This window comes from Hypomesus nipponensis, chromosome 27, assembly GCF_054491055.1.
Source record: "Hypomesus nipponensis isolate SF chromosome 27, ASM5449105v1, whole genome shotgun sequence".
In the NCBI taxonomy this organism is placed as follows: Eukaryota; Metazoa; Chordata; class Actinopteri; order Osmeriformes; family Osmeridae; genus Hypomesus; species Hypomesus nipponensis.
In genome coordinates, this window is record NC_140387.1 from 10,321,123 (window position 1) to 10,337,632 (window position 16,510).

Here is a 16,510-nt window from a genome sequence, read left to right on the forward strand (position 1 = left end):
CCAGTTCTTTCAAATAGATTATCTAGACAGGCGTTAGCAATAAGCCAGACTGCTGTTCGTTTTCTGGCTATTTTTTCGAAGCTTCCCTTCCGACTACAGCTTGTCTAGCTAGAGTCATTTGATGTGTGTAGAAACGTATTTAGCATTCTACCTGGTATACAACATCATACTGTCCTTATAGCTTGCGGTTGCAATGAGCATACAGCAAATCCTGCTTTAAATTGTCCAAGGTTGTCAAAATTGTCTTGGATGAAATGTTCAGAGCAAATGAATGATTGAGTGTCGAACTTCGCCGGGATCTTCTCATAGACAACAGCAGCCATGCCAGTTGAATGTTTGGCTCCTTGAGAAGACTGTGAGTGTTAGCCTTCCCTATACAGCCTGGAACACAGCATTTACGACCGTGGTCCATTTTCAACATCCTTGTTATAATTCAAATCGTTCTTCTTTGTAATTCCTTATAAGTAGCCTACAGATAGATAGATAGACGCTACCTCGGGCTGGTCTGGATGTAAATTCTGGGGCATGACAAAGATACAGACCAGAGCCAAAAAGGGCGGTCTCCGGTCCTACGTCACACGTAGCCGGTCCTACGGCTTTGTTGAAAAGCTAGCGTTTTACAGCCAAATTTTTTCTTTTTGAGATTTGAAAAGGAAAGAGGTGTCAATGGACTTTGAAATTCACTGTATGTTCATTTTACCCACCGAACTGTCGTTATTCAACTATGACAAGGTAAAATCGGTTTTGCAATCAATTGCCCCTTTAAAAAAGTTATTTAAAACATCACACAAAATGGTTTGACGAAAAACATTGTGACATTTATAGAAGGATTTTTTTTTTTTTTTCAAATTTCGATTAGTCTATTTTCAGAAGTGCTCGTCGAGTCTTGGTCGACCAAAGAAAATATTAGTAGGGGACAGCCCTAGAAATTCCATGGGTAGGCTACAGGTGAAGCCAAAGACAAGATATAGTCAGGTCCATAAATATTTGGACATTGCCAACATTTTCATCATGTTGGCTCTGTATACCATCACAATGGATTTGAAATTAAACAATCAAGATGTGCTTTAAGTGCACACTTTCAGCTTTAATTTCAGGGTATTTACATCCAAGTCAGGTGAACAGTGTAGGAATTACAACACATTTGATATGTGCCCCCCCCCCTTTTTAAGGGACCAAAAGTAATTGGACAATTGGCTGCTCAGCTGTTCCATGGCCAGGTGTATGTTATTCCCTCAAAGGGAGTTCGTTATTTCATTGACAAGTAGCAGATAAAGGGCTAGAGTTCATTTCAAGTATGGTATTTGTGTTTGGAATCTGTTGCTGTCAACTCTCAATATGAAGTCCAAAGAGCATCAGTGAAGCAAGCCATCGTTCGGCTGAAAAATCAAAACAAATCAGAGAGATAGCAAAACATTAGGTGTGGCCAAATCAACTGCTTGGTACATTCTTAAAAAGAAAGAACACACTGGTGAGCTCAGCAACACCAAAAGACCCGGAAGACCATGGAAAACAACTGTGGTGGATGACAGAAGAATTCTTTCCCTGGTGAAGAAAAACCCCTTCACAACAGTTGGCCAGAGTAGGCGTCAGCAAGTCAACAATTAAGAGAAGACTTCACCAGAGTAAATACAGACGGTTCACCACAAGATGTAAGCCATTGGTGAGTCTCAAAAACAGGAAGACCAGATTAGAGTTTGCCAAAAAACATCTAAAAGAGCCTGTACAGTTCTGGAACAACATCTTATGGACAGATGAGACCAAGATCAACTTGTACCAGAATGATGGGAAGAGAAGAGTATGGAGAAGGGAGGAACTGCTCATGATCCAAAGCATACCACCTCATCAGTGAAGCATGGTGGAGGTAGTGTTATGGCGTGGGCATGTATGGCTGCCAATGGAACAGGTTCCCTTGTATTTATCGATGATGTGACTGCTGACGAAAGCAGTAGGATGAATTCTGAAGTGTTTCGGGCAATATTATCTGCTCAGATTGAGCCAAATGCTTCAGAACTCATAGGACGGCGCTTCACAGTGCAGATAGACAATGACCCGAAGCATACTGCGAAAGCAACCAAAGAGTTTTTTAAAGCAAAGAAGTGGAAGTCAATCACCTGACCTAAATCCAATTGAGCATGCATTTCACTTGCTAAAGACAAAACTGAAGGGAAAATGCCCCAAGAACAAGCAGGAACTGAAGACAGTTGCAGTAGAGGCCTGGCAGAGCATCACCAGGGACGAAACCCAGCGTCTGGTGATGTCTATGGGTTCCAGACTTCAGGCTGTCATTGACTGCAAAGGATTTGCAACCAAGTATTAAAAGTGACAATTAGATTAATGATTATGTTAGTTTATCCAATTATTTTTGGTCCATTAAAAAGGGGGGGGGGCACATATAAAATGTGTTGTAATTCCTACACCGTTCACCTGATTTGGATGTAAATACCCTGAAATTAAAGCTGAAAGTCTGCACTTAAAGCACATCTTGTTTCATTTCAAATCCATTGTGGTGGTATACAGAGCCAAAATGGTGAAAATTGTGTCAATGTCCAAATATTTATGGACCTGACTGTATGTGTCATCATATTTTCTGGTCTTTCCCTTGGAAGGAAATTGCTTTGGAAGTACATTTGGCGATGCTTCATCCTCTGCTTTGCGTTTACATGGGAGCCCCGTCAAAAACTTGTCCATGTTATGTTAGTTTTGTCATTTATTGATTCATTCATTCCATCCGCGCCCCCCCTGCAATGGCTCTGCGCACCCCCCACTTTGGGAACCACTGGGTTAATGAACAACTCTCATTTGTTGATAGTAACAGTCACCTGCAATATCTAAGGCTGAAACCTACTTATGACAATAGAACATTAATACAATCACAATGCATGTAGGCCTAAAGGCAAAAAATGTGTGGACTGAGTGTAGACATTAAGTGAACTCAGGAGATGACTTGTGCTTTCACACCTATAGTCTGTTTGCTTGGTCCGAATCAGTGGATGAGTTGCTACTTTGTTGCATTTTTCATTAGGTCCGGTTAAGTTAGTTCAGCAAGCTAAACTAGTTTACATGCCTACAGTAGATGTTTTCGCTATCTAGCATTCCTTGCAAATCAGCGTTAATAAAAAGTAGATGAGCTGGATGGCTGATGTTTGTCTATACCAGGGGTAGGCAACCCTGGTCCTAGAGAGCCGCTGTCCTGCATGTTTTAGATGTTTTCCCTGCACCATCACACCTGATTCAAATGAATGGTCATTACCCAGCTTTCACAGAGCTTGATAACGACCCATTCATTTGAATCAGGTGTGCTGGAGCAGGGAAACATCTAAAACATGCAGGACAGTGGCTCTCTAGGACCAGGGTTGCCTACCCCTGGTCTATACCGTAGCGTAGAAGATCCCTGTGCAGTTCGACCCTCAATACATTTGCGCGAACCATTTCACCAAGGACGGGTTTGAAAACCTGGGACAATGTAAAGCAGGATTTGCTATAAAGCTGTTGCTGAAAAGAAGTGCGTTCCGACCTTATGTTCATCACAACCGCAAGCTGTAGTATGATTTTATCGGTAATGTACCAGTTATTAGCAATGCTAACGTATCCTGTATCTAGCACCTGCCTTTCTCCAGTTCTTTCAAACAGATAATCTAGACTAGCCTGGTTCTGCCCTCCTACGTACTTCCGCTCAATTTGGATTTTGCTTCTGTACTAGGTCTGGGAGCTCGGCTCTGAAGTCGGTTTCCAGAAACACATTTTTTGTAGGTCCAATCAGCGAACAGAGGGAGTGGCTGAGAACGATGACATTAATGTCTTGCACTAGTTTGAGAAGTTGAGTAATGGCGGCGGAGAAAGATGCGAGCGAAACTATTCTGAGGTTGTGGCATGATGCAAACTTTAGGGAAATGTATGCTGTATAGTATTCCTTTCATTTGTTTTTTAGAAATAGCCTATAAGGCTGAATATAGGGCTATTCTAGATGGAACTCATCACATATGTTGCTTTTTTTCTTTGTGATTTGAGTATGATTTCCAACGCATTGTAATGGATGAAATAAACTGTTAACATGAACAGCTCCATCGTTGTTCTCGCCAGGCAAAGAAAGCTTAGTTATTTTGGGAACCAAAATTTTCCATATTGCAGACATACCATAGCTTACTGTCAACTTTATATTCAAACGAAATGCCACAAAATTCTTACTGCCTTCAATTTAACATCAGTGTAGAATTATGGCCTGTGTTTTTTTATGTTCACCCTACAAAACCAAACGCCTATTAATGGATATAATGTGATCCAACAAGACTTGGTAATAATGTAATAAATAAAAGCTAGAGAACTGTGTCTAAAATATACTTTATTGAACATTTGCCTTTGAAAAGGGCATATTCACAGAACCATATAGGCTTCAAGATGTTTCCATCAGATGTAAGTGGGGGTGAAACATAGTCACTGAGGACCTTCATTGTCCCACAAAAGCAGTGTGGCTTGATGACACGATCAAAAAAAGAATAATGGGCTTGTTTAACCAAAGCTTCTGAAGGCAAGTGTAATATTATTTAAATATATATGATTTCCTATTGTGGTTAACAGTTAAAGTATTAATCTTCGTCTTTGCTCCTGTCTGGAGCCTCCAGATAGACATGTCAACAATCTATGCTCGCGCTTAACATAATATATTTGCCATCAGGTCATGAACGTTTTTACAAAAAATCGAATCTGTTTTAAAATAACAGGAGTAAAACTTTATTAAGAACATTTCATGTATGTGTGACAACCATTTGCTAAACTTGCTACAACAGGGCAGGCAACTCAAGCTATTTCTCCCTGTGCTCATTCAATATAAGTCTATGGCTCATTCAGCTCTATGTAAATCGGCTATCAGCCAGTGTGAACTTTAGTGCTCGTGCCCTGTTGGTATCCGCGAGAACATTTGCAGGCAACTTTTATTGACGTAGGCAAATAAATGAGGAAAAATGTTTCTATTAAAAAGCTAGTAGTATGAGCCAGGTTCGAGAATCAAACAAAAGATAGTTTTGTAAATGTTGATATGAGTTTATAGAATAAAAACAACCGGAAGAGTCGGAAGTCAAACACAAAATGCAATACCACCTACATCCATCGGGGCCGTCGCTTCCAGCCGAGGGGCAGGGGCTTGTATGAACCGAACCCTGACTTTAGCCCTGGCCGTTCCTCCCCCAGTGTTGTGCACGTTCATACCTCTCGTAAACTTCAAAAGTTCAGTTCATACAAGTAAATATGAATCGTTCACGTTCATCATTTAAATTCTGAACGCGTTCATAGTTCAGTTCATTTCATAGTTTTAATAAGGAAATTGAAAATAAGACTTAACTTGTTTTAACAAGTTACATGTCTTAACACTTAGATAGGGTGACCAGACGTCCTCTTTTACCCGAACATGTTCTCTTTTCAAGACCTAAAAAATTGTGTTTCTCTGGGTCTTTCACCATAGACATACATGTCTTTTACAAACTAATTATTACGCCTTTACAAGTTTTGAAAAGTGTATCTCCTTTACGTTCCACCTTCTTGCGCGAGCTCTTGACTAGAGTCATTGGTCGAGCGCCTTCTCAGTGTTGCCAGATGCACGATTATTATTTTCCAAATACGATCATTTTGAGCCTTTGATAGCTTCGATACTTCAGCATTTCCAATCTGGCAACACTAAGCACCTTACTGCCTCCACTAGTTGCATTGTTTACCACAGCACACATCTGCAGCCATGCCGAAACGTAAATGTGTCTGATATATGATCATATAGCCTATGTCATTTGTGTCATTTCATTTGTGACATCTATGCATTCACATGGTCATGGTGCATAGATGCTTGAGCTCTAAATATTTCCGCCGCTCCCACCCATAGACATAGGATGTCTATGCTCCCACCAGAGTGAGTTATTTTTCCGAAACGGAAGCCAATCTTTAGTTAGCTTCCGTTACCTAGCAACCTAGCGTTGCTTGTTTGGTCTACATGTGTGTGGAATGAATCATGGGTAACGTAGTGCGAAGTCGAGTTAGTTGGTTTAGGTTAAGGCCGAAATATGCGTCTCCGTTTACGGATGGGGGGGTGCACGGACACGCACGGATACGGACGGATAGACTGAGTTTATGGCTTTCCGTAGGCTGAGGGTGCTGAAAACAATTCACCCCCAGAAGAGTAGGTGGCACAACGGTTTTTGTTTAGACGTCGTCAAGTGTTTATTTACCTACGTTACCGAGAAGTTGGAGCAAATTTACGAATGAGCCGTTTCATCAATAAAATACGCACATTCAGCAACTACCCTGCCCATTTCTCGTCAAATTTTAATTCAGATGCTGATTTACATGTACTGTTTAGCTGAAATATGAATTGTAAAAACTTTACAAGCAATGGCGGTCAAAGGATTCTGTTCGTCCTGCTATCAAGGCAAACCCGCCCCTGACGCAAGCGGTTCTTAATACTGACCAATCACAACCAAGGGGGTCTCCATAGCTCCGTAGCTACGACGGACAAATTCAGGAGGTGCACGTCAAGCTCTCTGAGGCTCTCCAAGGGCTGACGGAGAGCTCGTAGTGGGCGTTCCACGGAGACAAGGGCGTTCCCATGCGTTTTTCGAAATACGCAGAAGCATCTATTGGCCTTTAGGCCACATAGCGAACATTTTACGGGCATTGAGCAACGACATGGTGCAAGCAGTTTTAGACAGCGTTTCTCATTGCGAGAAGGAAACCATTCCGTAACATTTTAGCTTGACCTCAGATAATATGAACGTGTTCACCATTCAATTCATTATTTGTCATTAAGTTTCGTTCAGCTTGTTCTCATAAAAATGAACGTGTACAATGAAAGAACGCGTTCATGCACAACACTGTCCACCCCTAGTATGCATACTGATGAACATTCTAGAATTTTCATTCGTCAAGTTTGGTCCTTGAAAGCTTACGGTTTCAGACGCTTGAATGATTGTTTTGATGGAAGTCAGCTAACGCTAGTTTAGAAGCATAAGTGAGCAAGTTACTGTGGCAAAAAAATGTTTTTTTGTTGCTGTGTTTGGCTGTTCGTCGACATTGGGGGAAGAACAAGTTGTCAACACGTTTAAATAAGTTTATTGAACATTGGAAGATGTTGTACCACGTCAGTAAATCAGGAATGTGAGATCATATTTTGTTGCCATGCCAAATGTACTATTGAAACTGAGATGAATTGATTGCTTGAAAATAAAGACACATGCTTGGAGAAACTGTGAGAGAACAGACACATCTTCTCAGTCTCTTTTCTAGTGTCTACAGTCGTCTGCCAGCTGTGCCTCCTGAGCCGGGGCCTGCAACACTCACTTTCTTTGTTGGTGTCCCTAGCTAAGGTCAAATAAAGCCTACTCAAGGTCTTGTTAGGTTTGGGCTAAGCCCGAATGTTAAAGGGGTCATTGACTGCAAAACCGAGTTTAGCTTGTCAAAGTTGAATAACGACAGTTCAGTCGTAAAATGGACATACAGTGAAACTCAATGTCCATTGACATCTCTTTCCTATGCAAATCTCACAATTAAAAACATAGCTGTAAAATGGTCGAAAACCTCCACCTTCTTTGGCTCTGGTCTGTACCTTTGTCACGTCCCAAAATTTCGATCTCAGACACTAGTTTAGCTGTGATTTGCTCTGTGTACGTCCACATACAAAGAAGAAAGAATGTACAAGAATTACAAAGAAGTTTGTTTTTGAAGGATAATGAAAATCAACCACAGTCGTAAATGCAGTGTTCCAGACTGTACAGGGAATGCTGACACTTCTCATAATCTTCCCAAGGAACCAAACACTCGACGGGCATGGCTGAGGTTTGTCTAGTAGAAGATCACTGTGAAGTTCGACACATTCATTTGCTTGAAATATTTCACCAAAGACAGTTGAAAACCTTGGACATTTTAAAGGAGGATATGCTAACCTGCTGTTGCGGAAGAAACGTGCTGTTCCGACCGTATGTTCATCACAACCGCAAGCTATAAGTAAGCTATGATTTTAACTGCTAACAGTTAATAGCAATGCTAACGTCTCCTGTATCTCTACCATAGGTAGAATGTGTGATGATTTAGTTTATTGGCAATGGGGCAATGAACGTTATTTCATTTTTCTGGCTGTTCTATTTGAATAAATAACCTGTGTTGTCATGTAAATTTACAATTCACAATGCATGTTTGGCTATGTTGCATCTTTGCTCCGCAGCTTCGCTTGTTGTAAACCAAATGAATCAGTGCGCAGCTCATCTATATATTCATGAACATACCATAAAAGGGAGAAAACCTTGTTTTCTGAACGTGGCTGAAAAAGATCCGGCGGCAAATTGATGGAAATGGAAAATGTCAAAATGCTTATCCAAACAATGTCAATCTGCACTCTGTTGGAGTACAGAGGGTTTTCACCACGCGTCATCAGACCAGAAGTCGCCATATTGGAGGCAATCCGCATCACAACAAAGCACAGGCACTGAAGTATATACCAAACGTCGTCAAGGAAAATGGATCCACGAGGGAAAAAACACGATTGAGAGTCACTTGGCTACACCTTGAGTATCGCAATGATGTCAAACAGTTAAGGTTAGGTTTGTTAAAGACGTTATTGCAGTACTTACTTTGGCCTTCACTACACAACGGTTGTTGATAACTTGGTACTGCGTCTCCCTCACCCATCCACACACCATCTGGTTATAAGCCTCCAAACCTTTGTAGGATTTAAGGTCTTCCGCTGTGTATGGGCTCGGCGAGAAAACCAGGTAGCTGACTATATCGGGAATGCAACTGTCGGGAATGCAACTGTCGGGAATGCAAATCGTAATTTCTCGAAATGTTGCGCTTTTTCTTGGGGTCCAAGACCTTCCCTATACGCCTTTGTATCTTGGACACGTTTTTATGAGCTTTTCGGTTGTTTAAACATTCACTTAAAGGTCACATGAAATGCTGTTTTTTAGATGCTTTTACATAGGCCTTAGTGGTCTATATAGGTCCTTAGTGGATAGCCACTACAAGTAATCCCACAATGAGCTTTCCTCAGAACGCGCTGTTTGTGTCTGTAGCTTTAAATGCTAAATGAGGAGGAGAGCGGCGGCACCATGCACTAATGTTTACAGTGGATGTATTGCAATGGCTCGTAGACCCGTTGCTGTAAGATGCCTCAAATTTGCCCATTCTCATCCGATAACTCTGGTTTGCAGAGCTGCACACTCAGTCATTTCAATGTGGGGAAAGGCGGATATCGTGCGCGCCATAACACCAACAGCAGAACATTATCCACATAACAACAAAGCATACAACACTGCGTTACAGAATGTGTATTCACACACATACTTGATGCTATCTAGCTTTACATTAGCGACAGTTGGAAACAATATTGTAACATTAATTAATTTTCAATAATGTCAACAGATCATTATTAGGAACAGCAGGCCATTACATTTCTGTTGTGCAGCAAGAAGTTGCGGAGAAGTGGTATACGCCTACCAAAATACACTGAGCACCTCGAGTGGAGTTGCTAATATTAACAGTGGAAAATGAGTCTCGTTGCCGAAAACAGTGGCAGCGATAGCCATGGCGAGGGAGCAACTTTCAACTAGAGAGGGTACAATTTCTGGGGAAATTGTAGGGTGCGCTCGCTTGCGTCAGTTGCAGGTGGGTCCGTTATGGAGTTTGCTTAGTTTCATAATTCAAACAAACAAACGTAACACAATTCAAACAAATGTAACACGATTCACAAATGTATTTCATGATTCCCAAATAAATGTATTTTGGGATTCACAAATGTAACGCGATTCACAAATTAATGATCCCATTACATTTGTTTGCAACCTGACAAACACAAGTTACAAATCGGAGAACACGAGTTACAAATCGGAGAACACAGGCACTTTAAAGGCACTTTTTTTGCCACAAAAACGTTGTAACCTCCTAAACCGTGCAACGGAACATAAATCCCAATAGAAGCAACGCAATCGTGACCAAGACAAACATTTTGACAGCAACATTGTCTATGTAGTCCAAATATTGACTGATTCTTAGGGGCGCGAAAATAAACAATAAATACATATATGTGAGAGAAAAATTGTTGTGATCTATAGGTGCCCGCGAGGATGTCGGCCACACATATATTTCTGGGATTATAGATAGATAGTGCAGTGCCTATGATGCAGCTGGTGAGGAAATTTCTTCTCAGTGGTTTTGGTACCTATATTTCTCAGATCACAATTGTAATTGTCTGTCATCTCTGAAGTACTTGTTCAACCTTCACATCTATTGTGGTCAAATTGCCCATACTGTGGTAGCCTTCATTTGTTTTCTGTTTCCTACATTTGAATTGCTTATGTTATGTTGATCAAAATGTACTATATTGGTTCTCTGTTAAATTGTCTTACCACCACAAACATATAAACATTTACTTCTTCACAGAAGTCAGTACATGCACAATGGTTATCACAATTGCAGGCCTAATTCACCATACAGCGCTTGTATATTTGCAATTTGCAGGCAGTTTTGACAACAGTACCATATAAATTTTTGTAAAACAATTCACTGATCTATCCTGAAAGTAAATCCACTTTATATTGTCATTCTGTTAGTTAGCCAGCCTCTTTGAAAGCAGCTGAATATCGGTTTTGGAAGCAAATTCGCTGTTCCATAACAAAACTGAATTTATAAAAAGAACAACTGAAAAATATTAACTTTACAGTGTGCCCGGTTCTCGAGATAGCCTATTCGTAGGAAACTTGCTGCAGACCAGAGGACCAATCAGAGTGAAGGGGCTGGGACGTGAAGAGAGCAAGCCAAACTGGCGGCAAATGCCTCGTTCTTGAGCTGATCATGGGAAACTTAACCCATTCTAATTTGTACACACAAAAAGAGATTCCTGGCATTATTAGAGAGATTTACAACAGAATCGTCTGCTTTTCTCCTAATAATAATAGTTATCAGCTTTGAAAATCCACATTTCCCATCAAACTATAACACGGAAATATAGACTAGCCTTCATAGGGTTTAATGTCTGAATGAAAGGCTTGGCCAGATTATTACAACATCCATGGTTATCCTAATACTGTATACAGGACGAAGGGAGATTAAGAAACTCAAGTAAACATTGGGAAGGCTTATCAGAACTGATTTAATTGTCACTTTCATTTAATCCCTGTAAGAGAATGCCATCACTTAGTTCCTGTAAGTGAATTCCCACAGGGAATGCCAAATCCTTGGACAGAGTCAAATTCTTACAATCTTAGTTGAAACACAAGATGTATAACTTTTGCATTTCTTGATTAATCAAATAATGATTTTTCAATCACTTTCTATAATGGTCTTAGAACCATTTATAAGCTTTTCAGTTAGTAGGCTGTAATTTACCCACAGTTGCTGACTTGACACATTTCCTTCTGACTAATTTTCTCAGTAAGACAGCAAAAAGGTTAAGAAGCCCAATATCTAGACTCCTCAATTCATCAATAATATTCATCAATAACAAATCACATTGCATTCCTCTACAGACTTTCTGTTGACACAAAAACAACCCACTTCTTGGGTGAGAGGAAAGAGAGAGGTATGTTTAGGGGGGTAGGGGGGCACAAAGGAAGAGAAGAGGAAGGGACAACAGTATCTGGCAAGGCAAAGCCTTCAGCTCACATTCCCTCCTGAAAGACATGGGGGAGAGAGAGAGACAAAGAGGGAGGGAGAGAGAGGGAGGGCTAGTTAGAGAGCGGACTGCATTTCTACAAGCCACTCTCGAGCACGCTAACAAGGAGAACTAAGCTGAGTAACCTGCCTGTTATCCAGACAGAAAAAACAACAGCCTGCCTGTTATCCTGCTTGGACAAAAAGCAGCTATTCTCATGATAATGAACAAAAGCGGACAGCCAGCGTGTCATGCATTACTGAAGGTCAACACTTACTGGATAGAGTCGTGTTCAGCATCAGCTAGGCTCGATTGGGAGAAACAGGCGCTTACGAAGGAGCCCATAGAACCCAATTCAGCTCACTCCCTCTCACCACCAATGGAGGAGAGAGAAGGAAAAGTAAGGGTATGAGGAGAGAAAGTTCTTAAGAATAAAACTCTTGAGCTTCAGCCATGTGACCGGCCCAGGTTCCTCACAGCTCAGTTTCCAGAGCAGCTCTGACCTACATGGAAGACAAGGGTGCCGCTGTATCCCTCTCGACAGTGCTGCCGAGCTAGCCGAGGACACAGGTAGCTATGCTTGATTCAGCTTAATCATTAGATGCTAGCAGCAGCCAGCCAGGTTAGCTGGCGTGTATGTGTGTGGGAAGCTGAGAGGCCACCATAATCATTGCTGCCTGGGTATCCAACTGGGAAAGAAACCTGGCTGACTCTTGCCTCCTTTTCCATCTGCTTGAAGGGGCCCGAGCTACGGACGTGTGCTGAGCCCCTCCATGCAGATGTATGAATAAATGCACGAGTGGGACTGGGCGGCTCGGGTGGTGGCAGGGTGTGTGTGTGTGGTGTCAGTGTGGTGCGGTTTATTTATGTCCTTCAGCATACAGAGGGAGTGTGTGCCTGTACTTCTGTGTCGCAGCTCTGGGGGGCCTGTGTCTGCATTTCTACTGCAGCTATAAATAACACAGCTTAATTTTGTCTAACCTGGCTAAGGAATAAAACGTAGGGAAATTTGCCATTGCAAGGGGATGGCGCCTGCTGTATAGCAATTTACAACATTGCATTAAACGCCATGAAAATAAATAACCTTGTAGATCCTGTAGATAACACGATACTTGCCATAATACATTTCCCTGAACATATACCACAGCTGTGCTTGTAACAGTGTTTCTTAACAAGAATGATATTTTGGACACCATTTTCTCCTTAGAAAATACATTTTATGTGAAATCTAGGCACCTAAAATCTGGTGGAACAAAATGGCAAAAAACTGCTGACCAATCCCCGATTATATATGCATCTACTTATTTAATCATTTCAAGAGTATATTGATATACAACATCAGAATTTTATTGATTACTGTTTAGTCACTGGCTTGACTAAATCAACGCTAGATTTAAAGTATATACACGTACATTTGTACAACACTTTGGATGAAATTGTACGCTAAATGAATACATTTAATTTACAAATGCCCTAGGCCAGGGGTTTTCAAAGTGTGGGGCGCGCCTCCCCTGGGGGGCGCCAAATAGTTTTAGGGGAGGCGCGCCAAAGAGTTTCAGGGGAGGCGGCAAGTATATATATTTTTTATTATTGAAAAAAATATGCTTTCTGGAAAATTATAATTTGGTAGATATATGGAATATACATATTTTAATGTCATTTAATCATTCTCTCAGTCTGGACAGCATGTGAAGTATACTTGACACAAAACATCTTTAGCTAGCGGTGACAGCAACTTTGCCGATAGAAAATGTCTGAACCCAGCAGAAAGCGCAGAAAATATGACTAGGTATATATAAAGTTGGGATTTTCTTGGATAGGGCCATACGATGTTCAAAAGCCACAATGTGTGGTCTGCAAAGAGGCTAACCCTAACTGAGGCATCATATCTCGTTGCATTACGTAGGCCTATTGCAAAGGCGGGTAAGCCCCACAGCATCGGCGAAACGGGCAGCGCTAGGGAGGGGCTAGCAGGTGCTTCAGCACCCCCAAGAAAGACCAAAGCACCCCGATAGCACCCCCCAAAATATTGCTTGTTTATTAATAGTTTTCAGGCCATCGGGAGAATTCACAGTGGGCCGCTCTGCCCGCTTATAAAATCGGCTGCTTTCTCTTTGTTTTTTTCACACACCGAATGAAAGGATATGTGTTAAATTTGTTAAGTTACTGTGTGACTGATAAGTAAGCTAATGGGCTACACTAGGTTTTAATCTAAATAAGCACATTATCACACCGTGCATTAAAAAGTGCAGTTTTCAGTTGTCGCGCATGCTCTCTTTCTCAAACACAAGTGCCTGTACCAAGTGTTTGCCATGGAGACAATAAATATGGAGTTAGATTAGTTTCATAATTCAAACAAACAAATGTAACACGATTCAAACAAACGTAACACGATTCACAAATGTATTTCGTGATTCACAAATGTAACACGATTCACAAATAAATGACCCCCATTACATTTGTTTGCAACCTGACAAACACAAGTTACAAATCGGAGAACACGAGTTACAAATTGGAAAACACGAGTTACAAATCCCTGCATTCGTTGGTGTGGATTTTTGGAACTTTCCTGACGCGCTTAGATTCACAAATGCATTTTTTCTAAAGTATATTCTCTGCAGTCTATCAGATCCTCTCTTTCAATTTTAGCCAATCACATTAACGTGTCTGTGGACTTCAACAACCTGCCATAATAACGCACATCGTCTCCTTCAGATCACGAGCAATGTCGTCTGGTAGCATGTAGGTGAAATATTGCTTGTTAATCAGGGACAAGCTGAAACTAATCTAACTCCATAAATAAACCATCATTTATTGTTGTGGAGGGAGTTAGCTAGATTAAGCTGATAAGAGAAGAATAAAATAGAAGGGAAAAAGATGCCAGGAGGAACTGAAAAAGCCAGGTAAAAAAAGAAAGATCTGTCACTTCATAAATCTAGGTTCCTGCAAGGGTGGGAAAAATATGTTTTCTCAAAAGCCCTGAATCTTTCAGGTAAACATTTGGGTTGTAATTTCTGGAAAATATAAGAATATGAGTCCAACTTAATGTTCATATTAAGCTAGGCTACATAAAGCAAAAAAAAAATTTGCACTGAAATTAATGCAAAAAATGTTGCTCGCGCACCATGCACGCTCACATTAATGTGAAGTTACGATTTCACCTCACATCAAAACCTTGACTAGGTCTTAGGTTCGGGTGCGCATTTCTCATCGCCTCTTGTCCCGGGGCAAGGTCCTCACCCGCCTGTGTGACTTGCGTGAGGAAGTCCTCCTATTTCTCGCCTAAAACAACTCTCCGTTGGTGAAACACATGGAGGACATGAACTGGGTGACAAGGTTAGCCTATTTGTCTGATATCTTTGAAAAGATAAATGTGCTCAACACTTCTCTGCAGGGAAAGGAGTGCCATGTATTTTTGGTACATGATAAAGTCGAGTGTTTTTTTTTTTTGGGGGGGGGGGGGCACCATCGTTACTTTCTTGAGCAATTAAATATATCTCTTGTTCTGGCTGTTTTGTGATATGCATGCCTAAAAAGAGCATACTATTTCTATACTAAAATAATATCTGCATTATAATTATTATGACTATGATGATTTTTCATTAGGCTATTTTTGGTGCCCCCTCAGCACTTGGTGCCCTACGCGCAATGCGAGTGGCGGGAGCGGCGGCACTGCCTATGTTGATCCCATTTGCTCGACAACAGAAGTGGAAACAACTAACGTTGTCATTTCAAATGATGTCTAGTCAATCTGTTGAAAACTGTGTTGTGCAGACACAATAGATTTATTTGTACGTTTTTATTTCAAGTCGGCACCTTTGATGTTTCAGTGAGTTATGTTGGGTTATGCTCTGCAGCTTCACTGGTTGTAAACCAACCAATCAGCACGCAGCTGATCTATATATTTGTGAGCATACCATAGAAAGAAGAAACCCTCTTGTTTTATTCCAGAGCTATTTCACAGGGTGCATTAGGGCGCATAGAACAGCACCCGGGACATTTTCAGCCCAACCAATGTTACATACCCTATTCGGAGACCTTAAGGAACAGTGTGAAATACCCCCCAAAAAATCATTCTATGACCCCGTTAAAATGGGGGAGGCCCCGGTGACTTGATGTTCTCTCAAGGGAGGCTCACTGTCTTACACTTTGAAAACCCCTGCCCTAGGCTACACCAGGTTGACCATTTATTTTAAAAGGTGATGATAACCATGACATTTTAATATTAAAATCTTAACTTTGAACTCCCATAGTGCTAAGGAAATAATCTAGTTTTATATTGTACTTTACTAAACCATTTACTCTCTCTCCCTGAGTACAAGAGTAGGAATTTCTGTGCAAGTCCTTGAATCTGGTTTTGTTCAGTGCTACCCAGGTAAAAAATAAATATGCTAAGTATACTAAATCTTAGCATACTTGAGTATACTTGAAGACTGATTAATCTTCAGTATACTTCAGGTTATTGAAGGATTAATTCATTTGAAGTGTGCTATTTTGGAACAACTAATTTTGTACTAAATATATTTTAGTTGGAATTAAATTGTAGAAAAGCACAATTTAAGTGTACTTTTATGTGCTAAAGTGGAACAACTTCAAGTATACTTTGTACACAAGTATATGGCTGTGCATGTACTAATATTCATGTTTGATAAGCGAACATCAAGTATACCTTCTATGTGTTAAATGTACATTTAAAATGTATTCTGCGTGTCTTACAAATATATAAGCATTATACTATTAATATATTATTATTGCGGTAATAGCATGCTTATTTATACTTTTGGCTTATTCCAATTAATACGAACTTTTCAGCTTATTATCAATATAGTTAATTATTACTCTGCTATGCTACTTTATGCATTATATACCTATTTTTTGTAATTCAAG

The 16,510-nt window shown here is 40.6% G+C and overlaps 1 protein-coding gene and 1 long non-coding RNA gene across 4 annotated transcripts in view; both read right to left on the reverse strand.

The window, feature by feature from the left end:
* The window catches only part of psd3l (pleckstrin and Sec7 domain containing 3, like), a 144,536-nt gene that overhangs the window by 101,023 nt on the left and 27,003 nt on the right, over positions 1–16,510 (reverse strand). The window lies entirely within an intron of this gene.
* LOC146220783 (uncharacterized) lies at positions 11,104–15,012 on the reverse strand. The gene is made up of 2 exons (XR_014750840.1): positions 11,901–15,012; positions 11,104–11,642 (listed from the first exon to the last, which is right to left on the reverse strand). It is a non-coding gene; the product is annotated as an uncharacterized LOC146220783 (long non-coding RNA).